Genomic DNA, 27707 nt, shown 5'->3' on the forward strand with positions numbered 1-27707 from the left:
TGACCTTCCAGGAGTCCGGAGCAGCTGTGCTGGGATCAGCCAGGGCTATCGGGAAGCTGGAGACAATGCCCAGTTCTCTCTGGGTCTCCTGGTGATTCTGGTATTTGCTTTTTATAATAAAGAGCCCGTGTACTTTAAAGAGGAGGAAAAGAGCTAGGCAAAAGCTTTTCTGTGCCCGGTGGAAGAATATGGTGAAATCGGTGACTCCTGGACTTCTTACAAGACCCGGAAGGACCCAAGTCACCTCTAGCCAGGGTGATTCCTCAATGTTGCAATCACCGTGCCTGCCTTCAAGGACAGACGCATGGCCACTTGCAAATGAATCAAAATCCCCCCAGTCCTTCAAAACTCACATCAGAAATGTCTTAAAGGCTCTTGATTTCATCTCCGTCATGATCTCAGGATCCTGAGCTGGAGCTCTGCATCAGAGGCTGGTGAAATCTGGAGCAGAGAAACCGGCCAAGTTAACCCTTCTCCAACCTGCAAAACTCAAAAGGCAATAAATGTGTGTTGCTTTAAGGCACTCAGTTGGAAGGGTGATGTGTTCAGCAACAGAAGAAAACTAAAGTCCCTGCTGTTCAATGAGCAGCCCTGGCACAGGCCCAAGAGAATCGGGACATCCCCTGATCAGCAGGTCCCTAGGGGAAGAGCGAGTGAAGCTGGGAGGGCTCTGAAAACCTGGGTCACATGCAGGTTTGATTCAACTTTCAAAGCACCTGACCCCTGAGTGTCCACAGCCAATGGTGATATGCCTGTGTTCCCCTCTTTAAAAGTCATTTTGATAGATCTCTTTTTAGTTTAATGACTATTATTTGATTGATGCTACATTTACTGTTAATGAGGGCGGACAGAATGATGATTCGTAAGATAGTGTTTTTCAGATACAGATGTTGTTCTATCATTCTTCTGCAGGCCCTGTAGACTATATACGATGAATTGTATTTTGCTCAAAGAAAAATGTCCATTATTACTTAAATGATCATTGAACTTTGACACGACCAAATGGAGACATTCAGAAGAATAACGACCATTTCTTTACCCTCTGAGCTGCTATTGGAAATCAGTAGACGTTAGGCAACCTGGGTGGCTCAGTCAGTGAAGCATCTGCCTTCGGCTCAGGTCATGATCCCAGGGTCCTGGGATCGAGTCCTGCATCTGGCTGCTTGCTGAGCTGGGAGCCTGATTCTCCCTCTGCCTGCCTCTCCCCTCTGTTTGTGCTCTCTCTGTCTCTCTGACAAATAAATAAATAGCGTATTTTAAAAAAAATAAAGGTAACTTAATATTACCTCAAAATGGTTTAACTGTTTTTAAAATAACACATACACACAGCCCCAAATGGCAACATCATCCCCAGCTAAACTTAGTAATGTTTTTATTATTAATTCATAGGTTAGGGGATTTGCCATTTTGCAACCATTTGTTTCTTATTTTTCTATTTCTTTTAAATTTTATTTCATTTTTAATACTCCTTACTGTTTATTTTATTTTTTTTAAGGTTTTATTTACTTATTTGACAGAGAGAGATCACAAGTAGGCAGAGAGGCAGGCAGAGAAAGAGGAAGGGAAGCAGGCTCCCTGCTGAGCAGAGAGCCCTACTTGGGGCTCGATCCCAGGACCCTGGGATCATGACCTCCTTACTGTTTAAATGTTTCTGAATTTTAGGCAGTCAAAATAAGTTTTCCTTTTAGGAAAAAAATAAAGATCCTTCTCGAACATTTCCTATGTCTAGAAACCTGCTAGGTGCTGGAGACCCAAGATGGCTTGCCCTTGTCTTACTGTCCCCTGGGGTGGGGGTGGGGGGACCAGGAGGAGGAGTCTGGAGAGGCAGACATGCACATGAATTATTGCTGTGTGACAGGATATGTGTAATTACAGGGGTAAGAATGCAGCCTTATGGGATTGCTACAAGGGTGACAGATTCTTATCCAGAAGGGTCACAGTAAAAGAGGCAAGCTTGTAGCTGAATTTTAAGAAGATTTTGGAATTCAGTGTCACTGTGGATTACATACTCTGTTCAAAGACCTTATCAAGTCTATGTGTGCTCTAGTCTGTCTTGAATTTTGCCAAGAAATTTAGCAAGGGTTGACCCCAAAATGCCTCTTCTATTGTCTCTGGAAAGTAGTCTAAACTGAGAGTTGGAAGACAGGAGTTTTATCCCTAGACCCAGCATGTACTAAACAAATGGTTTGGGTTTCAGTTTTTGTAAAAATGGCAATTGATCATAACCATCCTGCTTACGTCATAGGACAATTATAAAGATTGAATTAGACCATGTATATGAAAACACCAAGTCACTCTAAAATTTATCAAGGTCACACCATTTCTATTCTGAGTTGCTGGTGACCAATGTTAATTACTACTACGTATTAAAATAGTAACCAAAGTAACAAAAATGTGTGATGACTTAGAGTTTCATAGCACCTTTCCTCTGAAGCTTGGCAGATCTGTTCCCTCCTTAGGCCTTCTAATATCTTGCCAGGATGAGCTGCGGCCTGCGTCATTACTCCACACTTGCAGAAGAATGGGGGAAGATGAAGTAGGAGGCCCAAGATCCACAGGCAGAATCAAGACTTGAGCCCCAGGTCTCGCCTTCGGACCATTTCCTGGTACACGCAGCACACAGAGCAAGAGACAGGCATGACCATGGTGCCTTCTCACAAATTATTTCAATAGAGGGTGCCTGGGTGGCTCAGTTGTTAAGCATCTGCCTTGGGCTGGGGTCATATCTCAGGGTCCTGGGATCACAGCCCACACAGGGCTCCCTGCTCAGTGGAAAGCCTGCTTCTCCCTCTCCCCCTCCCCCTGCTTGTATTCCGTCTCTTGCTTGCTCTCTCTGTCAAATAAATAAAGTCTTTAAAAAAATAAATTTCAACAAATAAGATTTTTAAAAAATTATTTCAAGTCGCCCAGAACAGATGAAGATATATCTATTCCAATTACAGATGCTCAGCTGTAAAGTTCGTTTTCTTCAAAATTCAACTGGAATTAAAAATAATAATAATAATAATAATAATGCCTTTAAATTTTAAAAGGAGGAAGCCCTACTTGACTCCCTCTCCTCTTTGTCCACCAGGCTCCACCCATTCAAGGCACGGAAGACACTTCCTCCATCTCCAGGGGGAAACTCCCCAGCCCTAAGCTCAGCTGCAATGCCGTTCATTCCCCGATTCCAGCAGCCAGAAACATCCCCCTTTCTCGAAATCCCTGGGTTTAGAGTAGTGGGTGAGAACCCAGGCTCCCAAGGCCATCTATCTGCGTCCGAATCCCAGCAGCTGTCTTCCTCTGGTCCCTTATCTGTCAGTGGGACATTGGTGGCAACACTAAAAAAGAACAACAAAAATCATGGTCATTACAGGGTTATTGAAAACGTTAACAAGGAGTATCCGCATGGCGCAATTGGTTAAGCATCTTGACTCTTGATTTCAGTTTGGGCCATGATCTCGGGTTCGTGAGAATGAGCCCCATGTTGGGCTGTTGAGCTCTGCACTAGGGGGTGGAACTCACTTAAGATTTTCTCTCCCTCTCCCACTGGCCCTCCCTGCCCCCACCCCTGCTCCACTGCACTGCACACACACTCTCTCTCAAAAAAACATAATAATAATGGTAAGGCATGTAGAGCATTAATGACACATGCCAATATCCAATAAATATTCACTATCCAATTCTCATCTGTTCCTTTACAGGTTTTTTATCTGCTCCCAGGTAGCCAGTTCTCTGGGGATAGGAACCGATTCCAAAGCACCCCTTGCCTAGGTCAGAAGAGAACATCCCAGCTCTGCCATTTATGAGCTCTGTGGGCTTAGCCTGTCATTTAATTTCTGTGCCTCAGCCCCTCCTCTGCCAAATGGGGAGAAGATGAAAATAAAGGCAATAATGCATATCTATATCTTAGCCATTATTTGGTGTTTAAGAGTCTATATTTAAATTATATTAAAGAGTTAAGGCTCTGATGTCACCATGTTTCTTAGACCGTATTTTCTGACCTATACAGCTGAAATCACAGATCAAAATTAGGAGGGAGAGAGAGGAAAGAGAGAAAATGCAATGTGAGAATGCTCAGGGCTAGAAAGACAGCTGTAGGCAGTCGTATGAGATGTACTCTCCTCAAGAGACAAGAAGCCTCCAACTCTGCGATTAGAAGAGGGCTACCACCTCCTCCCTGATGAAAGGGAGAAGGAGGAGGAGATGGGGGGGGGAGCAGAGCAAGGAGGGGAGAAAGTAAGGGAACAAGTAAGATGAACAGGAGTGGTGGCAGAGGGAAAGAGGAGAAGGGAGAAGAGACAGAGACAGGAGAGGACAAGGAGACGAGAGAGATTTATAAATAAAAAAGCCCGAACCTCATGGCCATGAGTTGGAGTTAAACAACCCCTAGAGGTGTGGACATTTCCGGGGATAGTTGTTTGTTCTAACAACAGAAGTTCGGGTGTGGTAGATACCGTGGAATGCTGTGATGGCCCCACGACTAAGTAGTCCCACATCCTACTTAACTGTCATATTAATTCAAGTAGGTGACAAATTCAGGACTCAGGTCTATTTCCCACAATAATGCAGTGTTTTTTCTTGGTTTTGATATAGGCTGAATATCTCAGCAATGCCACTAAATTTGAGGGGAGGGACGCCTGGGCGGCACCGTCAGTTAAGCGTCTGCCTTCAGCTCAGGTCATAATCCCGGGATCCTAGGATGGAGTCCCAATCAGGCTCTTTGGTTAGCGGCAAGCCTGCTTCTCCCTCTGCCTGCCACTCCTCCTGCCTGTGCTCTCTCTCTTTGACAAATAAATAAAATCTCTCAAAAAATGCAAATTCTTGGGGAAAAATTTTGAGGGGAAATTCTATGTTGTTTTATTGACAACTTTTTTGTTGTTGTTTTTTAAATATTTTATTTATTTATTTGACAGAGAGAGATCACAAGTAGGCAGAGAGAGAGGAAGCAGGCTCCCTGCTGAGCAGAGAGCCTGATGTGGGACTTGATCCCAGGACCCTGAGACCGTGACCTGAGCCAAGGCAAAGGCTTAACCCACTGACGCACCCAGGTGCCCCTATTGTTGTTGTTTTATTTTATGCTTTTTTTTTTTAAGATTTTATTTATTTACTTGACAGAGAAAGATCACAAGTAGGCAGAGAGGCAGGCAGAGAGAGAAGAGGAAGCAGGCTCCCTGCTGAGCAGAGAGCCCGATGCGATGCGGGGCTTCCAGGACCCTGAGATCATGACCTGAGCCAAAGGCAGAGGCTTTAACCCACTGAGCCACCCAGGTGCCCCTGTTGTTGTTTTAATCAGGGGAAGATTACATGCTGTTTTACTAATAACTTTTACGTAGATTACTCACCACCAGGAGACTCACTTCAGAGATAAGGCTCTCGGGGTGTAAGTCACACCACACCTTGTATCCTCCATACTTGCATTTGCACATTCGGCTGCAAGCATCTGACTACATCATTATGATATTCCTACAGTTGGTCCTGAGCAATAAATATCACACTATGTACTTTCTACTTCTTTGGTTTTTTTTCTTTATGATTAAGCTGGGGCATTACATTGACTTTTAATTATGTATAGAATTAGGTTATGTTATCTATGAAAGTCATTTTAGGATAAAAGGGTTTTAATAAAAAAATTGTTATGAATAGGGTGTGTTGGGACCTATGGGATTAAATCCATGTCCTAGAAGCAACTATGACCCCTCCATTCCCTAATCCTTTCTCCTCTTGACCGCTTCAACATTAGGAGCCACAGGCCTGCAGGAGGTCCCTCAGGGGAGGCATTGGACTCTGGCCCTCTCTTTCCTGGGTTTCTGATACCTCGCCCCAGATAATGTGTTATGTACAGAGGTAAGTAGACCTGCAGTCAATCACGCACAATCACTACCATTAATTTTATTGTATAATAACATGATACAAAAATAAAGCATTTAATTTTGCAAACGTTGTGATATTTCCAGTTAGTGGGACTAGTTCAAGAAGATATGACTGCTTAAAAATGGTGCCCATGTGGCCTAGGTCATTCAAAGGTCAAGAGACCTCTGAAACATCGTCCAATCACCAAGGCGCTCAAGCTGAAATCCAGAGGCTCCCATTCAGTTCCCTTCCTGCAAAGACGACCCTGCCACCTCAGGCAAGTACACAGATCCAAAGTTTGTGTTAGCTGGAAAGGATATTAAAAACACTGATTTTCAGTGAGGAACACATGACAATGTCCACATCCAGGATGGGAGTATTTCCCAGGTAGAAAAGAAACAGAGTACTGGTTAAAGAAAAGACTTTGCAACTGGAACACCTGGGTTCATCATCTTAGTCCTGACCCACCCCAGCCCTGAGACCTCGGGTAAGTTTTACTTATCGTTGCCATAAATTGGTTCCTTAGCTATAAAGGGGAGGAGAACAATAGCACCTGCCCCTTAGGGTCCTTAAAAGAATAAAACCATTATCTGCTGTCAAGCATCTAGGGGAGTGTTTGGCACATGGGACTCACTCAAGAAATGTCAGCTCTCAGACTTCTTCTGTGTGGGAATGTTCCTTCCTGCATCACAGCCTGACTTCTGCCATGCTTCCGTGCCATTCTGCTCTACCAGGTATCTGGCCTTCTCTATAACCATGTCATCAAGGACAGGTCACATTAGAGGGAAAGTGCTAAAGGGAAACAAAGACACCAGAGAATTCCTGTTAGACAGGCACAGCCAAAGACAAAACTGCCTTTGGCCTGGCTCTGAATTCACATCACGAAAAGAGGGAAAGTATTAAACTGATCACTTCCATTGGACTCTGAAAGTCCCAGGTTATCTGCAAGATACCTTAAAATAAAATCAGAATGTAGCCTTTGCCTATGATGATAGAATCACTAAGCTTACCCTACTACCGAGGTATCCAGATTGTGAGGAGGAGGAGGACATTTAATGAACATGAGCAGCGGGGAGCACGCTACAGAATCGATGTGAGCTATCTGACGTCGGCCTACAGTCGGCGAATTCATTTTCTAGGACTGCCATAACAAATTACCACAAACAGCAGCTTCAAACAATAGAAGTGTGTGCTTTCACGGTTCTGAAGGCTGAAAGTCCACAATTGAGGTGCCAAAAAGGTTGGCTCCTTCTGGAGGCCTCTGACAGAGAACCTGTTCCACGCTTCTTCCCTCGCTTCCGGAAGTTACCAGTCCTCCCGGATATTTCCTGGCTCGCGGCTACCTCATTTCAATCTCTGCTTCTGTTGTCAAGTGGCCATCTTCTCCCTGCTCACTCTCCTCTGTGTGTGGGTCTGTGTCCAGATTTCCCCCTCCTCACAAGAACACCGGTCATACTGGATAAGGATCTACCCTAATGAATTGAACTTAACTCGATTACATCTGCAAAGACCTTATTTTCAAATAAGGTGACGTTCACAGGGCCCAGGGGTCAGCATTTCACTGGATCTTTTGGGAAGACAGAGTCCAACCAATAACAGGTGGTAAATCTGCTAATTGCTGAAGAGAATCTAGAGTCAACCTAGCACTATCCTGCCATCTGAGCATTTTCATTCCTTAGATAAGGAGGGCAAACGTGTTTAACCTTTGGACTTGATTTTGGCCAGGATATCTCTCTCCTAGTAGTTTCTCTCTCAAGTTCTCTGGTAATTTTCTGCATTTTAGGAGGAATCACATTTGCCTCATCTTTAAATCTGTTAACTCTTTACTTGGATAAGCCACTCCAAAGAGAGTAAAATTACAAAGGTTATTTACATGGTCACTGTTGCCAGTGAAACTCAGAAAAAGAAAGAGTAGAGGCCGCCTAAGGGACGCTGCTCAACTCTTACCAGAGGCTGTTTGTGTGGGAAGACTATTCACTAGATGGGAGGAAAAAATAGCAAATGGGGTCCCCTTCTTTAAAATTAAAAAACCCACCAGAATACATTCCAGCCCCTTCTGTATCTTTTAAAAGCAGGCAAGAAGTTTCGTTTAAGGCCATTAGCTTCCGAAGTTACAAATGTAAGAGAGAAGGTAAATGACAGTGTCTTATAGTTCCAAGCAGACAAAATGGTTCCTCCTTCCCTTTGACCTTTAGGAAAAGACAATTAGAATAAGACAGTTGCTCGTGGGGAGGTAGAAAGGGTATTTATCTGTCTATGTATTTCTATCCTGGTTCAGCCACGGTGGCCCACGTGCCAAACCTGACTGCTACCTGTTTTGTGGATAAAGTTGTCCTGGGACACAGCATATCTGTCAGTCTTACTGTCTATTGCAGATTCCCACCACAATGGTGGACCGGAATGTTGCCAGCAAAGCCTAAAGCATTTATCATCTGGCCCTTAGCAGAAACACTTTGCTAACCCTTTACTTAGATTTAGGGGATTAGGAACTGAAGAATACCACAAGACAGCAAGCAAGAACGGGTTACAAGTAGTGACTTGCGGCAAATCTCTTGGCATTGCCATGTCTTTAACAAGCCTTTGGATTCAGTGGTAAAAGCTTGGCATTAGTGCCTACTGGTATGAGCCAAGTAGGATTTAAACTACCAAAACCCTGAGTAATCATAATCATCCCCATGCCAAAAGTCAGTATCATGAACAATTAGAATCCCAGACCTGATGGAAAAGAAGACTGAATCCCAGTCTAGTAGGGAATAAAAATCCTCTTCTACTTTTTGCAACTATTTTTTGGTGTTGGGATGAAATCTGGCATAGCTTCTCCCTGCTCTCGTGATTCTTGTACTTTGTCCCTTCCTTTGCCTGGATCCAGACTGTGGGAGGGTATACCCAAATAGTGCTAGAGACCCCATGCCCCTCTCAGGGTTCCCAAAGAGTACCCCACACACCAGTGCTCTATAAAAAGCCACTGCCGCTTTATCCCATGGCTGAGACTGCCCTCCAGGGCCCTGCACCCGTCCGCAGGCCTCTTGCTTTGATCTAGGACACCCACATCCTCAATCCAAACTGTGCCTCTCTGGCCAGCCCCTATGGATGAATGCCTCGGTCGAACTGTCTGCCTGGCTTCCCATCAGCTCATCTTTAAATCCAGGCCTGCTGCAGAAGTGCCAGACCTGATCTCTCCCTGTCTGCTCTGACCTCATCGTTTTTCCCCTAAGGGCACCACGTCCAATCCCTGCCACTAAGCCATGGGGACTTCCACATACATATTGGCTGGTCCCTTTTGCTGAATCTGTTTTTCCATAACAGTTTCTGGGTTAACTTGTCTTAGAACATACCAGAACTTGGAAGGTCTGCTTATCCTTTATGCTCTAAGAGAATAAAGAAATTAGTGTGTGTGTGTGTGTGTGTGTGCGCATGTGTGTGTATATATATTATAATATATATTTACATTATATACTACATGCTATATATACAGTATATTAGTGTATATAGTATGTATATAAATAGTGTGTGTGGGGGGGTGTATATCACTTAGAAGTGTGCCTGGCAGTGAAAAGCATCTAATATATGTTATTTTATCAAGGTCTGAGCCAGCAATTGTAGTTTCTTCAGGGCTACGTGGTATTCAGAGAACTTTTGGAACCGAGCATTTATTTCTAAGAACAGTATTGGATGCTGGAACTCTAGTCTTCTCCAGTATCTCTTTTTACTGTTTCTCAATTCTTGTTTTCAGGTGGAAAAGAAAGGCTTGGAAAATTTGCCTTTGAAGAAGGAAAGACTGCCTGAGTTTATTTTTCTTATTTTATTTTTAAGCCACTGAAACTCAGTATGGCCAATAGATAGGTGATCCTTAAACACTCACCAGCTTTGTCTAAAACAAGCATTTTTTTTTTCATCTTCCTAACAGAATGTCTTTTATGCCTTCGTGTGCAGCAAGAAAATACTAGCCCGGAAGGAACCACTAAGAGCAAGAGGCCTTCTGTTAGCCCAGTGTGACTCCACTGGGCCCATCTATTTTCATGCCTTGCTAAATTATCCATGAAAATGATGTGCTGAGGGTTTGCTGCTTACTTCTTGAGCTTCAGGTCCCTCCAGGTCTGGTTTCTTGCCCTTTGAGCTCTTCTACCAGCTGGCCTTGGCACAGGGCTCTAGGAAGGCATGTGATAGAAATCAGGAAGTGAAGATGCTGGTTCCCCAGCAAGAGCCAGAGTGGAAACAGACCTATTTCAAAGATCGTGGGGGCCAAACCCATGCAGTACTATTCCTGATACTACCCATCTGGTGTCTGTTCCAGAAGTAACACTGTGGGATGGATAATAATTAATGGGCCTGTAGGGACCAGACCAATAACTGGGTAGCCACTGGGAAATTTCAGACTGTGGGCATGGCTCCAGGTGTGAGATAATACGTTATCTTTAGACTCATTTAGAATAGCTGGAGCTGGAGTGGGGCCCATACTGGCTTGCAGGCAAAGGACCTCCCAGGGACATTATGTTCCATTCAAAGATCAGAAGATTCCTTATATCTTTATCTGCTTTATTGTTGTCCTTATCACAAATATCATAAATGTTTATATCGCCCATTTAAACTCTGAGCTCCTTAAGGGTTTTGATCATATGATTTTCATGTTTAAGTCCCCAATGCATACTGATCAATCAATTCATCAATCAATCAATCAATCAAGTTTAGGTTAAAAAAGAACACTATATTTACACCCTTCAATTAGACCAAACAGTTGAGATAGTCATGAGGCTTTAGGGACTCCTCCAGAGTGGATTTAGAAGTGGTATCTTCCTCTCCCCTACCTCATTCTCTGAGGTCATTCACAAATGGACTGGGAATATGTTGTCCCACCCTTGCCTTAAAACTAAAAAGCTTGGGATGTATGATATTGGAAGAATACAGAGGATAATGAAATTTCTTCCACCCATCTGCCAGGGGGCCTGAACTCCCCCCAAGCCTAGATGGAGGGATTCACCCAAATGCTTGCCATGATCTAGTGCATATCCTCTCCTAGGACGGCAGAAAATTGGTGCCATATCTCTGTCTCTGAAAGTCATTTCTTTATCAAATCTGACCAAAGAGCATCTCTTGATCTTTTACTGCTGACAGCATTGACCATTCCAGTAGTTCAGTGTTGTCCTGACCAAACCCTCTGCAAGTGTGCATGACTCATCAAATCCCATCTTCTGGAGGTTACAGTGGGATGAAAAGGACAGTAGGCTCACAGCCATAGCAACGAGGTGACCAACCTACCCCTTTCCTGAGAACAAAGACCACAGAAGTTCTTTCCATTCTTTATCCTCCTGATTACTCCATTTTATGTTATTTCTTTAAATGAATCTAAGTTTCTTGTACATTCCTTAATCTTAGTCCCTCACTCTAAATCAGCGTAGATTCAATGACCTCTACGTAGCTCTTAACAACCCACTGGTTCACCATCTGAGTCTGACCTTCTGGACTCGGACCTCTGGTCAAATATCTGATACAAAAAATAAAGACTTTCAAAATTCCAAAGGATAAGAACCAGAACAGCACACCCAACCCCGCCAAGTCTCCATGTCTCTTAGAAGTAACAACTATTTGGATGTTAAAAGACTAACAGAGGCACCTCACGCTCCTCATTCTCCTGATTAAACTGACTACAAGAAGGGGGTGAAAAACAGAAGGGAATGGAGGGAAACCAACTAGGAGGTACACTGGCTCGAAGCCACATGCTTGTGGGGGAAACAAATTCTTTGCCCACCCCCAACATGATTCCCAACCTTTTAGGAATCTTGGCACTCTATCATTATCTATTTGACCGTCCAGTCTTGATATGACAGCCTCCCATCCTGAACATGCATGAAAATGAAATGCAATTCATTTAATGTTTTTAAATGTGAATGAACAAGACTTTAATTGCAAGCATTTTGCGGCTTCCTTTACAACAACTTGGAACATGTTGGCTAAGTGGAACGAACACCGCTTTTTAAAATTAAGCCAGTTGTGTAGCTGTTACAACCCTGTAGTCACGTCATGAGGTGAGCCTTGCTGCAACAGTCCTAGGAAACAGCCGGAGCTGTTGGAACCTCAATCAAGGAGATAGTGCAAGCCAGAAAGAGTTCCCAGGAAGTCCCAACACCCTTCCTGCAAATGACTCCAGGGCATAAACTCAGATCCTTCCAGTGAACCCTCCTTTGCTTGAGCTACTTTCAGGTGTTTTCAATCCTTACAAACAAGTGATGCTGAAATGTCATGTAAAGAAAGGACATGTGGAAACCAATAAAAAATCTTTGACAGGCCCATGCCCTGCCTCCCTCCTGCCATCAGAGTGCAGTGCCTTGTGGGGAGCAGAGGGGGAACAGAAAGATTGCCTCAGCATCTGGAGCTACAGTTGTGCTGCCCAGTTTTGCTATAACCAGATCTGTGCTCTCCTACCTAACACAGCCATCTATCTACCCATATATGAGTGTTTAACTCTGGATAGAAGGAGGCACTTTACTTGGCTCCCTTGACCAGTGTCTTTTGTTTTTTTTAAGATTTATTTATTTATTGGACACAGAGAGAGAGATCATAAGTAGGCAGAGCAGCAGGCGGGGGGGGGGGGGTAAGCAGGCTCCCCACCAAGGAGAAAACCCAATGCGGGACTCGATCCCAGGACCCTGAAGTCATGACCTGAGCCAAAGGCAGAAGTTTCACTCACTGAGCCACCCAGGTGCCCCCCTTGACCAGTATCTTTTGACAGACCAAGAGGAAAAGGGACGCTAAACTACACAGACAGGAAAAATAAAAGATGGAGACTCATGGCCAATATATTCCCACCCAAATATGCAACACTCCATTCTACAGAGCACATAAAAGAAAAGACCCTAGATTTAGAAAAAGACTGTTTCATGAGAAGGATACTTACTGGGCTTTTCTACAAAGATGTTTTGCCCTACAGACAGTCGGGCTGCTTCGTTCCTGCTATAAAACAAGATCCAACTTGGTCTGGCCTTAATGGGGAAACGCAAAGTTGGAAAAATTTTATTTCCCCAGCTTCTTGCAGAGCCCCACCTCCCACGTTTTTGTGCTTAACTTCCTGTCCTCTACCCCCATGTACCCACAACCGCCTGATTTCCCTTTTGCCCATGGCCTGGTCAACACATATCAGTCAGTGGCCATTTCCTCAAGGCTCTGCCTTCTGCCTTGTGACCGTGGGTGGTACCAGTTCACACAGGAAGTAGTAGTGCGGACAAAAGTCTTTGGATGAGACAGGCTGACAGACACAACTGTGTAGTCCGTGCCTTCCCTGGGCTCAGTTCCTAGTGTGTAAGATGGAGATTTCTTGACCGTAATGTTGGCGAGGATGTGGAGCAAAGGGAACCCACGTGCACTGTTGGTGGAAATGCAAACTGGTGCAGCCACTGTGGAAAACAGGGTGGAGATTCCTCAATAAGGTAAAAATAGGACAACCCGATGATGCAATAATCACACTACTAGGGTTTTTACCCCCAAAACACAAAACAGTGACTCAAAGGGATACATGCACCTCAATGTTCATGGCAGCATTATTTACAATAGCCAAATCATGGAAGCAGTCCAAGTGTCCACTGATTGATGAATGGATGAAGAAGATGTGGTATGTGTGTGTGTATGTATATATATATATATATATATATATATATATATATATATATATATATCTTGCAAATATATATAATATATACATATTATATATAATGGAATATTACTCAGTCATCAGAAAGGATGAAATCTTGCCATTTGCAATGATATGGATGGAGCTAGAGATTCTAATGTTCAGTGGAATCTGAGAAAGACAAATACCATATGAATCTACTCATATGTGGCATTTAGGAAACAAACAAAAAAACAAGCAAAAGCAGGGGAAAAGAGAGAGATGCAAACCAAAACACAGACTCCTAACTGCAGGGAACGACCGATGGTTACCAGAGGGGAGATGGCAGGGGATGGGTGAAACAGGCGATGGGGATGAAGGAGGGTACTTGTCATGGGGAACACCGGGTGATGCACGGAAGTGTTGGATCACTATATTGTACACCTGAAATTAATGCAACACTGTGTGGTACATCTACTGGAATTTAACATTTTTAAAAATGGAGATTTCTTCTCTCTTGATGGTGATATCTCTCTCTCTTGCTGACTAGATGGAATGCACATCTCCAGGCTGAGGGCAGGCACCCGGAAGCCTCTCCACACTTTCCTAGGGGTGAGGGGGGAGTCCTGGCCTTCCCTTCTCAGATAACAAAGTACTTGCCTCCTTAGAGCTACTGTAAGTGTAGGTCTGAAAGTGCATGGAGTTGAAGGACAAGTTTATGAGGCAAGGGGCAGAGGATGGAGGCCTTTCTGTTCCAGGGGGCTTCTGGGCCCTCATGGGGGGAATATGCTTCCAAATACCTACTATGGTCTCAGATGAAAACCTCAGGATGCTGAGCAGTAGAACTCAGTACAATGCTGCATAAGGATCAAAACCAGAATTGGGCAGATAAAATTTTATTGTGAAAGAGGTTACTTGGGAATGGACAATGTGATGACATGAAAGTAACTGAGTTTATATACTGAGATGGAAAAAAACAATTAAAGTCATTCTTATTGTTAAATGCTTAGCCAAGGGACGCCTGGGTGGCTCAGTTGGTTAAGCAGCTGCCTTCGGCTCAGGTCATGATCCCAGCGTCCTGGGATCGAGTCCCACATCGGGCTCCTTGTTTGGCGGGGAGCCTGCTTCTCCCTCTGCCTGCCATTCTGTCTGCCTGTGCTCGCTCGCTCTCCTCTCTCTCTGACAAATAAATAAAAATCTTTAAAAAAAAAATAAATAAATGCTTAGCCAACTCAGAGTCCTTTGGGAGAAACAAAATGTCCCTTCACATGTTTAAAAAAATTAAATTATTCATTTTAGAGACTTAATAAATCTCTTTGACTCTTTGTTGGCAAAGACTTTAAATCTATCGCTTCCTGAAATAAATTTTGTTCATTTAGTAACTTTTGATTCCAAGAAATTTTGACCTTTCAGATTCAAAGCTTTGACCATGCAGGTGAAACACCAAATCCAGATAATGAGTTTGAGAGAACTTAGCTGAGAGTGTGGCTAGGCATTTCATTCTCTGAAGTATCTTAGAAAATAAAGTCTATGGTTGTTCATGTGAAGACAGTAATGCAAGTCACATCATTGTGTCAATCTTCAGTTGGTTACAGTTTTTTTGTTTGTTTGTTGTTTGTTTTAAGATGTTATTTATTTGAGAGCAAGAGAGAGCACAGGTGGGCATGAGCCAGCGTCGGGGGGGTGTGGAGCACGACAGAGGCAGAGAGAGAGGGAGAAGCAGACTCCCAGGGGAGCAAGGAGCCCACTGCAGAAGCTCATCCCAAGACTTGGGGATCATGACCTGAGTCCAAAGCAGAGGCTTAACCAACTGAGCCACCCAGGTGCCCGTAGTTGGTAGTAGTTTTTAAATTTAACTAGTGAGTTAGTTATTCCCTCACTATATTCCATAAAGATTTTATAAAAGATAGCTTGATAACATAGGTTACATAGAGGTGGAAACCGAAGGGGAAAACAAAGGTAATTTCCTGAAATAGAACTAGGAATGAATCCAACAAAAGATTAATTGTTTACTATATGAAGCTATTTAGTGACTTCGGTACCAACTTTTTAACCAGGTGAGGAAAAAATTGTTTGACTTTTTATAAACAGAAAATGTTTAACTTTTTACTCTTTCCAGTTTAAATTTTACCTATTTGAAGGACATTTCAAAAATATTCCAGTGCACATCTCAGAATCTTTACTAAGTCATCTTAGAATCAAAATTTTATCTTATTGTCAAATTAAATGATTTTTTTTCTACTTGACGGTTCAAAAATAAGGACTATAATATCATTGGAAAATCTTGCAAGAAAGCAAATCTCAGCAATATTGTGAACTCCTGGGAAGTGAAAAGATTGTTTTCAGGAACTAAACAGAGAGATACATTTACATTTATACATATGTTTAAGACAAAAACATTTATGTAAGAATTCCTTGTAACTTTCTATTTCCAAGCTTTGAAGACTTTGCATACACCCTATACCTCTACTTAATAAATTAATCTTTTACTTAAAAGATTTTTCCAATAAAGTTTTAGTTTTATCAGGTTTGGGTGCCAGCAAGGCAGTCACCTTGCAAATTTCAGTAACACATAACCCTTAGATGGGTTCACAATTTCTGATCTTAGATTTTCTAAGTCCTACTTTCCAGGATTATTCTGTCCCATATTCTGTCCTACTGAATCATCAGAATATCCCAGAAATTCCAGCATTCTGACCAAAAAAAAAAAAAAATATATATATATATATATATATATACACATATATATATATGTAGGTAGGGGTGTGTGTGTGTATAATATATATTTTATTGTATATAAACTATATACTATACTTAATATATATCATATAAAGGTGTACTTGCAATTCTTTTTATTCCTAGATATATCCCAATACTTTTGTTTATATATTAAATTACTGTTTATTAAGCCACTGGAAATAATTTTTCTTTGTATAGTTAAGCTACTAACTCAACACAGTAATTTTTAGTTTACTTTGTTTTTAGGAATTATTTTTGAAATTTAATTTGATTTTTATCATTACATAAAATCTTTACATGTTTCTAAAATCAAATTCCCAAAACAAGGTATAATCCAAAGTGTAGTTTTTAATGTGTTTCCTTCATCCTATTCCCAATATAGGTAACCAATTTTTTTATAGCCTTTTGTTATGACTTCAAGTATAAGCAAATACACATTCATATCCCTGACATTTCAGGGCAAAAGAGTGAAATATTATCTATTTTCCTTCATCTTGTCTTTTTTAGGTAGTAAAGCATCCCATGGAGTATGTATCGATAGCAGCAAGAGGATGAATATAGCATTGACTCTGAAATGGATATATTAAACTCTTTATTAACCAATAAATGTAATCTTACTAAGTTATTTTTTCTTATATATTTTTATTCTTTTCAACAGAACTATCTTCAATGTGTGTCTTAATATACCATCTTTGGAGAATTTTTATATTTGAAACATTTTAACAGACTCTTCAGACAAAATAGTCCAATCTGCAGCTCAGAAAATATTATCATCACTCTTAAAGACCATAAATTAAAACTCCTCCATCTTTCAAGTTGGAAAACTGGGTCTCCAAATCACATGATTAATTTTTCTTTTCACTTTTTAGAAAAAGAAATGAAATAATTTCAAATTTATAGAAAAGTTGCAAAAACAGGAAAAAGAATCCTGTATGACCCAAATTCATCAAATGTTAGTGCTTTAGCATACTCTTTCTCTTCATCTCACTCTCTTTTCTCTCTCTCACACACACACACGCACACCCAGAACAAGAACATCCTCTCACATAACCACGTTGCAATTAAAAATTTAACATTAATACCATAATCACTATCTACCATTCAGTCTATATTCAAATTCTTCCATTTTCCCAATCATGTCCTCTCTGGCAACCCAGGATCCAACCCAGGATTCTGAGTTGCATTTAGCTGCCGTGCCTCTTTCATCTCTTTCCATCTCGAAGAGTTCCTCAGCCTTTCTTTGTCTGGACAGTGATGGGTGTGAATAGTGCAGACAGTCCGTAGAACAGGAGCACTATAATTTATACTCTTCTCAACCCCTTCTGGTGTTGGCTTTGCCTTAACAGAGGAAACTTGGTGTCTGCTCTTTTTTTTTTTAAAAATATTTTATTTACCCATGAATGTGTGTGTGTGTGTGTGTGTGTGCAGGAGAGAGAGAGAGAAAGCACAACCTGGGGGATCAGGAGATAGAGGGAGAAGCAGGCTCCTCACAGAGCAAGGAGCCTGATGCAGGACTCCATCCCAGGACCCTGAGATCATGAACTGAGCCGAAGGCAGATGCTTAACTGACTGAGCCACCCAAGTGTTCCAGTGTCTGCTCTTCTAACCCCCCAGAATCTACTCCTTGAGGGTGAAAAAACCCAAGAATTCATTTTCGTGAGTTTTTATTTGTAGCGTCTGAATACACATACACATACAAGGACTCAAAGCAAACCTAAAAATCGTAGTTGGGGCGGTGGTAGCTTGTACTACATGGAGCTCACTCTGTTTCATATATTTACTCATTGGCTCCTGATGATAACTCCAGGAGAGTAATACAATTATTTTTTATACCTTCTTATAACAGGAAACTGAGGCACAAAGCAGTTAAGCAACTGGACAAAATGCACAGCTAGAGTGCGGCAAAACCTGAACTTCAACCCCAGCAATCTGGCACGAAAAGCTTCTATGGGTCCTTTCTCTCGCAAATAAATCTCCTCACCACTATTTTAAGCATTCAGGCTGGTGAATGAATATCTGGCCTTTATGATAGGTTGGCATGTGGTTCAGGTAGTAAAATGCATAAGAACAACGTTCTGGTCTAATTCATAAGCCCCGCACTCTCCATCTGATCTAGTGGAAAAGTGGAAAAAGAAGACCCAGAGAGGCAATGAAGTTAGCAACAGACAGCAGTTCCCTGAAAGCAGGACATAGCAGTATCTGAACAAATTATCACTGAGTCATTTTAAGTAAGTTAAATATTGACTTAGCTGGCAGGGGTAAATAGCACATTTTTAATTGTTACCCACTTTCACCAAAAGGTAGCTCGTACCCACTGCATCTGGAAGATCATATGCATTTTGGCAAGAACCCAAATAGAAAAAAGGGTCTCAGGGAGCAATACCCATTTAGGAAAAGATAAGAGCTTAAGAATCTTGACTAAGAAGCACACGTGTTAAAAAAAACACTGTTCCCACAAAACCCAAGAGAGCTTTAGAGTAGGGAAAGTTTAAGAAGATAAGATTTTCCTTGAATGTGTGAGTTTTAAAACAGGTTTAGAAAACCAAGGGGCTGGGGCTCCTGGGTGCCTCAGCGGGTTAAGCCTCTGCCTTCTGCTCAGGTCATAACCTCAGGGTCCTGGGTTCTCTGCTCAGCAGGGAGCCTGCTTCCCCCCTATCTGCCTGCCTCTCTGCCTATTTGTGATCTCTGTCTGTCAAATAAATAAATAAAATCTTAAAAAAAAAAAAAAGAAAAAGAAAAAAGAAAACCAAGGGGCTAAGTGGGGTTAAGGGTGTCCAGAGCAGAGTAAAGATGTACAGCTCTGAGGGAACCACACACAGGGGACCGAAATCAACAGAGGGAGGACAGCCTAGGGCTCACTTCAGGAAGCTAAAGGATGCGAACACCAAGTGTGATCAGCATTAACCCCGCGTGTTCACCAGATGGGTTGGAAAAAAAATGAGCTCAGGGTCGTAATTGTCAGGAAGAAGAGACTATCTCAAAGGAGAAAGGACTTTTGGTTGAAGACGGATTTTTGTTTCATTTTGTTTTTTTAATAATGGCAAACCAACTAAGCTTGAAAGAGGAGTACAAAAACAGCCTCCTGGCTCAGGGTCAGAAGAAAAGCACTGAGGCTTTATAGAAAGTGATGTGTTTGGATGGGCAGTGAAGCTGAAGACAGGCAACCCCTAGCTGAGGTGAAGGTGAGTAGGGTAGAAATGTTGATTTCCCCACACTATGCATCTCGTCACAGATATTTGTGAAAAATGAAATGGTAATTGGACACTGTAATGAGGTCAAGGGAGGGATGCTTTTTAAGTAAAGAGGGAACACTATACACTGGTTACAAATTCCATGTCTAACCAGGGCCATAGATATAAAATCAAATCCTGGGTGCCTGGGTGGCTCAGTCAATTAGGCATCTGCCTTTGGCTCAGGACATGCTCCCGGGGTCTTGGGATCGAGTTCCGAATCAGGCTCTCTACTCAAACAGGAAATCTGCGTCTCCCTCTGTGTGTGTGTGTGTGTGTGTGTGTGTGTGTGTGTGTGTGATCTATTTCTCTTTCTCAATCTCAAATAAATAAATAAATAAATCTTTTTTTTTATGTTATGATTTTTTTATTATTTTTTATAAACATATATTTTTATCCCCAGGGGTACAGGTCTGTGAATCGCCAGGTTTACACACTTCACAGCACTCACCATAGCACATACCCTCCCCAATGTCCATAACCCCACCCCCACTTTCCTAATCCCCCTCCCCCCATCAACGCTCAGTTTGTTTTGTGAGATTAAGAGTCACTTATGGTTTGTCTCCCTACCAATCCCATGTTGTTTCATTTACTCTTCTCCTACCCCCTTAATCACCCATGTTGCATCCTTCATATCAGGGAGATCATATGATAGTTGTCCTTCTCCGATTGACTTATTTCCCTAGGCATGATACCCTCTAATTCCATCCATGTCGTCGCAAATGGCAAGATTTCATTTCTTTTGATGGCTGCATAGTATTCCATTGTGTATATATACCACATCTTCTTTATCCATTCATCTGTTGGTGGACATCTAGGTTCTTTCCATACTTTGGCTATTGTAGACATTGCTGCTATAAACATTCGGGTGCACATGCCCCTTCGGATCACTACGTTTGTATCTTTAGGGTAAATACCCAGTAGTGCAATTGCTGGGTCATAGGGTAGTTCTATTTTCAACATTTTGAGGAACCTCCATGCTGTTTTCCAGAGTGGTTGCACCAGCTTGCATTCCCACCAACAGTGTAGGAGGGTTCCCCTTTCTCTGCATCCTTGCCAGCATCTGTCATTTCCTGATTGTTAATTTTAGCCATTCTGACTGGTGTGAGGTGGTATCTTATTGTGGTTTTGATTTGTATTTCCCTGATGCCGAGTGGTGTGGAGCACTTTTTCATGTGTCTGTTGGCCATCTGGATGTCTTCTTTGCAGAAATGTCTGTTCATGTCTTCTGCCCATTTCTTGATCGGATTATTTGTTCTTTGGGTGTTGAGTTTGCTAAGTTCTTTATAGATTTTGGACAATAGCCCTTTATCTGATATGTCATTTGCAAATATCTTCTCCCATTCTGTCAATTGTCTTTTGGTTTTGTTAACTGTTTCCTTTGCTGTGCAAAATCTTTTGATCTTGATGAAATCCCGATAGTTCACTTTTGCCCTTGCTTCCCTTGCCAATGCCGATGTACCTAGGAAGATGTTGCTGAGGCTGAGGTCGAAGAGGTTGCTGCCTGTGTTCTCCTCAAGGATTTTGATGGATTCCTTTCTCACATTGAGGTCCTTCATCCATTTTGAGTCTATTCTCATGTGTGGTGTAAGGAAATGGTCCAGTTTCATTTTTCTGCATGTGGCTGTCCAATTTTCCCAACACCATTTGTTGAAGAGGCTGTCTTTCCTGCTTTGTCAAAGATTAGTTGACCATAGAGTTGAGGGTCTATTTCTGGGCTCTCTATTCTGTTCCATTGATCTATGTGTCTGTTTTTGTGCCAGTACCATGCTGTCTTGATGATGACAGCTTTGTAATAGAGCTTGAAGTCTGGAATTGTGATGCCACCAACTTTGGCTTCCTTTTTCAATATTCCTTTGGCTATTCGAGGTCTTTTCTGGTTCCATATAAATTTTAGGATTATTTGTTCCATTTCTTTGAAAAAAATGGATGGTACTTTGATAGGAATTGCATTAAATGTATAGATTGCTTTAGGTAGCATAGACATTTTCACAATATTTATTCTTCCAATCCAGGAGCATGGAACATTTTTCCATTTCTTTGTGTCTTCCTCAATTTCTTTCATGAGTACTTTATAGTTTTCTGTGTATAGATTCTTAGCCTCTTTGGTTAGGTTTATTCCTAGGTATCTTATAGTTTTGGGTGCAATTGTAAATGGGATGGACTCCTTAATTCCTCTTTCTTATGTTTTGTTGTTGGTGTAGAGAAATGCAACTGATTTCTGTGCATTGATTTTATATCCTGACAGTTTACTGAATTCCTGTACAAGTTCTAGCAGTTTTGGAGTGGAGTCTTTTGGGTTTTCCACATATAGTATCATATCATCTGCGAAGAGCGATAGTTTGACTTCTTCTTTGCTGATTTGGATGCCTTTAATTTCCCTTTGTTGTCTGATTGCTGAGGCTAGGACTTCTATTACTATGTTGAATAGCAGTGGTGATAATGGACATCCCTGCCATGTTCCTGACCTTAGCAGAAAAGCTTTCAGTTTTTCTCCATTGAGAATGATATTTGCAGTGGGTTTTTCATAGATGGCTTTGATAATATTGAGGTATGTGCCCTCGATCCCTACACTTTGAAGACTTTTGATCAGGAAGGGATACTGTACTTTGTCAAATGCTTTTTCAGCATCTATTGAGAGTATCATATGGTTCTTGTTCTTTCTTTTATTAATGTGTTGTATCACATTGATTGATTTGTGGTTGTTGAACCAATCTTGCAGCCCTGGAATAAATCCCACTTGGTCATGTTGAATAATCCTTTTAATGTACTGTTGAATCCTATTGGCTAGTATTTTGGTGAGAATTTTTGCATATGTGATCATCAAGGATATTGGTCTGTAGTTCTTTTTTTTGATGGGATCCTTGTCTGGTTTTGGGATCAAGGTGATGCTGGCCTCATAAAATGAGTTTGGAAGTTTTCCTTCCATTTCTATTTTTTGGAACAGTTTCAGGAGAATAGGAATTAGTTCTTCTTTAAATGTTTGGTAGAATTCCCCCGGGAAGCCGTCTGGCCCTGGGCTTTTGTTTGTTTGGAGATTTTTGATGACTGTTTCAATCTCTTTACTGGTTATGGGTCTGTTCAGGCTTTCTATTTCTTCCTGGTTCAGTTGTGGTAGTTTATATGTGTCTAGGAATGCATCCATTTCTTCCAGATTGTCAAATTTGTTGGCGTAGAGTTGCTCATAGTATGTTCTTATAATTGTCTGTATTTCTTTGGTGTTCGTTGTGATCTCTCCTCTTTCATTCATGATTTTATTTATTTGGGTCCTTTCTCTTTTCTTTTTGATAAGTCTGGCCATGGGTTTATCAATCTTATTAATTCTTTCAAAGAACCAGCTCCTAGTTTCGTTGATTTGTTCTATTGTTTTTTTGGTTTCTATTTCATTGATTTCTGCTCTGATCTTTAGGATTTCTCTTCTCCTGCTGGGTTTAGGGTTTCTTTCTTGTTCTTTCTCCAGCTCCTTTAGGTGTAGGGTTAGGTTACCTGAGACCTTTCTTGTTTCTTGAGAAAGGCTTGTACCACTATATATTTTCCTCTCAGGACTGCCTTTGTTGTGTCCCACAGATTTTGAAATGTTGTGTTTTCATTATCATTTGTTTCCATGAATTTTTTCAATTCTTCTTTAATTTCCTGGTTGACCCATTCATTCTTTAGAAGGATGCGGTTTAGGCTGCATGTACTTGGGTTCTTTCCAAATTTCCTCTTGTGATTGAGTTCTAGCTTCAGAGCATTGTGTAAAAAATATTCAGGGAATGATCCCAATCTTTTGATACCAGTTGAGACCTGATTTAGGACAGAGGATGTGATCTATTCTGGAGAATGTTCCTTGTGCACTAGAGAAGAATGTGTATTCTGTTGCTTTGGGATGAAATGTTCTGAATATATCTGTGATGTCCATCTGGTCCAGTGTGTCATTTAAGGCCTTGATTTCCTTGTTGATCTTTTGCTTGGATGATCTGTCCATTTCAGTGAGGGGAGTGTTAAAGTCCCGTACTATTATTGTATTATTGTCAATGTGTTTCTTTGATTTTGTTATTAATTGGTTTATATAGTTGGCTGTTCCCACGTTAGGGGCATAGATATTTAAAATTGTTAGATCTTCTTGTTGGACAGATCCTTTGAGTATCATATAGTGTCCTTCCTCATCTCTTATTATAGTCTTTGGCTTAAAATCTAATTGATCTGATATAAGGATTGCCACTCCTGCTTTCTTCTGATGTCCATTAGCATGGTAAATTCTTTTCCACCCTCTCACTTTAAATCTGGAGGTGTCTTCGGGTCTACAATGAGTTTCTTGTAGGCAACATATAGATGGGTTTTGTTTTTTTATCCATTCTGATACCCTGTGTCTTTTGATTGGGGCATTTAGCCCATTAACATTCAGGGTAACTATTGAGAGATATGAATTTAGTGCCATTGTATTGCCTGTAAGGTGACTGTTACCGTGTATTGTCTCTGTTCCTTTCTGATTTACTACTTTTAGGGTCTCTCTTTGCTTAGAGGACCCCTTTCAATATTTCCTATAGACCTGGTTTGGTGTTTGCAAATTCTTTCAGTTTTTGTTTGTCCTGGAAGCTTTTAATCTCTCCTTCTATTTTCAATGATAGCCTAGCTGGATATAGTATTCTTGGCTGCATGTTTTTCTCGTTTAGTGCTCTGAATATATCATGCCAGCTCTTTCTGGCCTGCCAGGTCTCTGTAGATAAGTCTGCTGCCAATCTAATATTTTTACCACTGTATGTTACAGACTTCTTTTCCCAGGCTGCTTTCAGGATTTTCTCTTTGTCACTAAGACTTGTAAATTTTACTATTAGGTGACGGGGTGTGGACCTATTCTTATTGATTTTGAGCGGGGTTCTCTGCACCTCCTGGATTTTGATGCTTGTTCCCTTGCCATATTGGGGAAATTCTCTCCAGTAATTCTCTCCAATATACCTTCTGCTCCCCTCTCTCTTTCTTCTTCTTCTGGAATCCCAATTATTCTAATGTTGTTTCGTCTTATGGTGTCACTTATCTCTCGAATTCTCCCCTCGTGGTCCAGTAGCTGTTTGTCCATCTTTTGCTCAGCTTATTTATTCTCTGTCATTTGGTCTTCTATATCACTAATTCTTTCTTCTGCCTCATTTATCCTGGCAGTAAGAGCCTCCATTTTTGATTGCACCTCATTAATAGCTTTTTTGATTTCAACTTGGTTAGATTTTAGTTCTTTTATTTCTCCAGAAAGGACTTTTATATCTCCCAAGAGGGTTTCTCTAATATCTTCCATGCCTTTTTCAAGCCCTGCTAGAACCTTGAGAATTGTCATTCTGAACTCTAGATCTGACATATTACCAATGTCTGTATTGATTAGGTCCCTAGCCTTTGGTACTGCCTCTTGTTCTTTTTTTTTTTTTTTTTTGTAGTAAATTTTTCTGCCTTGTCATTTTGTCCAGATAAGAGTATATGAAGGAGCAAGTGAAATACTAAAAGGGTGGCAACAACCCCAGGAAAATATGCTTTAACCAAATCAGAAGAGATCCCAAATCGTGAGGGGGGGGAGAAAGGGGATAAAAAGAGGTTCAGAAAGAAAAAAAAAAAAAAACAATTAAAAAAAGAAAAGGAATAAAGAAAAATATATATATATATATTAGATAAACTAGTTAAAAAAACGTTAAAAAAGAAAAGGGTAAAATTTAAAAAAAATTTGGCAGAAGAAGAGAAAAAAATTGAAAAAAAAAATTAAATTAACTGCAAGGCTAAAGAATCATGGGGAGAAAGCCATGAGTTCCATGCTTTGCTTTCTCCTCCTCTGGAATTCTGCTGCTCTCCTTGATATTGAAACTACACTCCTTGATAGGTGAACTTGGTCCTGGCTGGATTTCTTGTTGATTTTCTGAGGGAGGGGCCTGTTGTAGTGAATCTCAAGTGTCTTTGCCCCAGGCAGAGTTGCACCGCCCTTACCAGGGGCCGGGCTGAGTAATCCGCTTGGGTTCGCTTCGGGACCTTTAGTTCCCTGAGCGCTTTCCGTAGAGTTCCGGAGGACGGGAATGAAGATGGCAGCCTCCCAGTCTCTGGCCCGGAGGAGCAGAGAGCCCGGGGCCCCACTCCTCAGTGTGCCCTCAGAGAACAGCGCCCAATTACTCCCGTCACCCTGGCCTCCGGCCGTGCTCTGAGCTGACCGAGCCTGCGACCAGTTCAAGGTAACCCTGAGCTGAGAGTCACTCCTTGGCTCTGTCTCTGTAGCCGGCTTCCCCGTTCTAATACCCGTAAGCTCTGTGACACTCAGACACCCCCGATCCTTCTGTGACCCTGCGGGACCTGAGGCCACGCTGACCCCACATGGGCTTCACCCCGGTTTAGCCTCTGGAGCAATATCCCTCAGCGGAACAGACTTAAAAGTCCTGATTTTGTGCTCCGTTGCTCCGCCACTTGCTGGGAGCTGGCCCCTCCCCCCACGGTCTATCTTCCCATCGCTTTGGATTCACTTCTCCGCCAGTCCTACCTTGCAGAAAGTGGTTGATTTTCTGTTTCTAGAATTGCTGTTCTCCTTCTCTTCGATCTCCCGTTGGATTTGTAGGTGTTTGCAATCTTCAGATAAGCTATCTAGCTGAAATCCTGCTACCTGAAGTAGTCTCAGCCTGCTACTTCTCTGCCATCTTGACCCTAAATAAATAAATCTTTAAAAAAATATCTACTCCTGAGGACAGCTTTCATGACTCCAGTCATTGGGAAGATGTTCAGAAGAAATAGGAAATATGAGGAATATATACATTTGTGCAGAAAATTGTGGGGATTCTAGAAATAAAACTTCAAACTTATGTGCATATGACCATACTGCATATACGTTAAATTAAAAGGAAGGAAGCAGAGGGATGTCTGGCTCAGCTGGTAAAGCATGCAACTCTTAATCTCAGGGTTGTGAGTTCAAGCCCTATATTGGGTGCGGAGCCCACTTAAAAATTTAAAAATAACCCACCAAAAAAATAAAAAGTAAAAGGCAGAAACCAGAGAAATGTGATCATATAAAAATACCAAAGTCAGTTAAAGTTTTATATATGAAGGTTCAAGGCAAACTTAGAAATAATAGTAATCACGGCAGGCATAGTTAACACTTGTGTAGTGCTCACTCTGAAAGCAAAAGTCCTACTGAGACACTAATATTTTCATCACATCTCAGAGTTTTTGGGGAAAAAAAAGTAGACAATGGATTTATTGATCAATTTGGTAAAAACATTTGCTAAACATTAGGGGTATAGAGATAAATTCAATATGGCCCCTTTGGTCAAGGAGCCCCCTAATCCAATGGAACTGGCAGATAATTACAGTCCATTGCTCTGGTAGCTACCAAGGATAAGGATAACAAACATCAAACTAATGAAAATTTGTTTTAGTGACACATGGGTTTCCACTCAGTAGACTCCCAGAAGCCCCCAGACTTCCAGTTCCTCTTTTATCCCAAGAGGATCCTGGATCTCCATGATACTTTTTGGCATTCTTACTCTAAGACTTACTGTAAGTCTTACAGTATTGTCTTTTTTTTTTTAAGATTTTATTTATTTATTTGACAGACCGAGATCACAAGTAGGCAGAGAGACAGAGGAGGAAGCAGGCTCCCTGCTGAGCAGAGAGCCCGATGAGGGGCTGGATCCCAGGACCCTGGGATCATGACCTGAGCCGAAGGCAGAGGCTTTAACCCACTGAGCCACCCAGGCGCCCCCCTTACAGTATTGTCTTACTCTAAGACTTGACTCTACTACGATGCCATGGTGTGCGTGCGCGCGCACACACACCCACACCCACCAAGGAAGGATGATCTCAGTTATTATTCTATCCCCATTGTCAGCACTTGTCACAACCAATCTTGCCAGGTGGACATTGCTTTTATTACCAAGAAGGGCTTCATCTCACCTCAGTTAGAGCTCTCCTACTATATTCCAAAAAGTTGTCTGGCTCCTGAAGATAATTTTTTTTTGGTCACTTTCTCTGTATAACAACTTGAAATACCTCTACTATGTTCAATGGTGAATAAGTTTTTAAACACCTAGTAGTGAGGTTAAGAAACACGCACACACACATACACACACACACACACGCATGCCTTTGCTCATTAATCTAAATTTCAGTGTTCTGGTTCTTGGACATCAATCCTAACTCCTCTACCCCCTACCCAGAATTCTCAGGCAAATCTAATTGAGTCTTTGGGGCAGACAGACCCATTTCCCCTGGGGACAGGGTTACCTGCGTGCTCCGCTGTTTCATTCTGTGAGGGAGATGCACCTGAAATGTGAGCTTTAGTGGATGAAAAGTAATCATGTAACCATGCC

General features: G+C 41.7%; 1 long non-coding RNA gene across 1 annotated transcript; it reads right to left on the bottom strand.

The window, feature by feature from the left end:
• Nucleotides 1–305: 305 nt before the first annotated feature.
• LOC125102700 (uncharacterized) lies at nucleotides 306–27707 on the bottom strand. The gene is made up of 3 exons (XR_007128174.1): nucleotides 27622–27707; nucleotides 3046–3320; nucleotides 306–441 (listed from the first exon to the last, which is right to left on the bottom strand). It is a non-coding gene; the product is annotated as an uncharacterized LOC125102700 (long non-coding RNA).

This window comes from Lutra lutra, chromosome 6, assembly GCF_902655055.1.
Source record: "Lutra lutra chromosome 6, mLutLut1.2, whole genome shotgun sequence".
Lineage (NCBI taxonomy): Eukaryota > Metazoa > Chordata > Mammalia > Carnivora > Mustelidae > Lutra > Lutra lutra.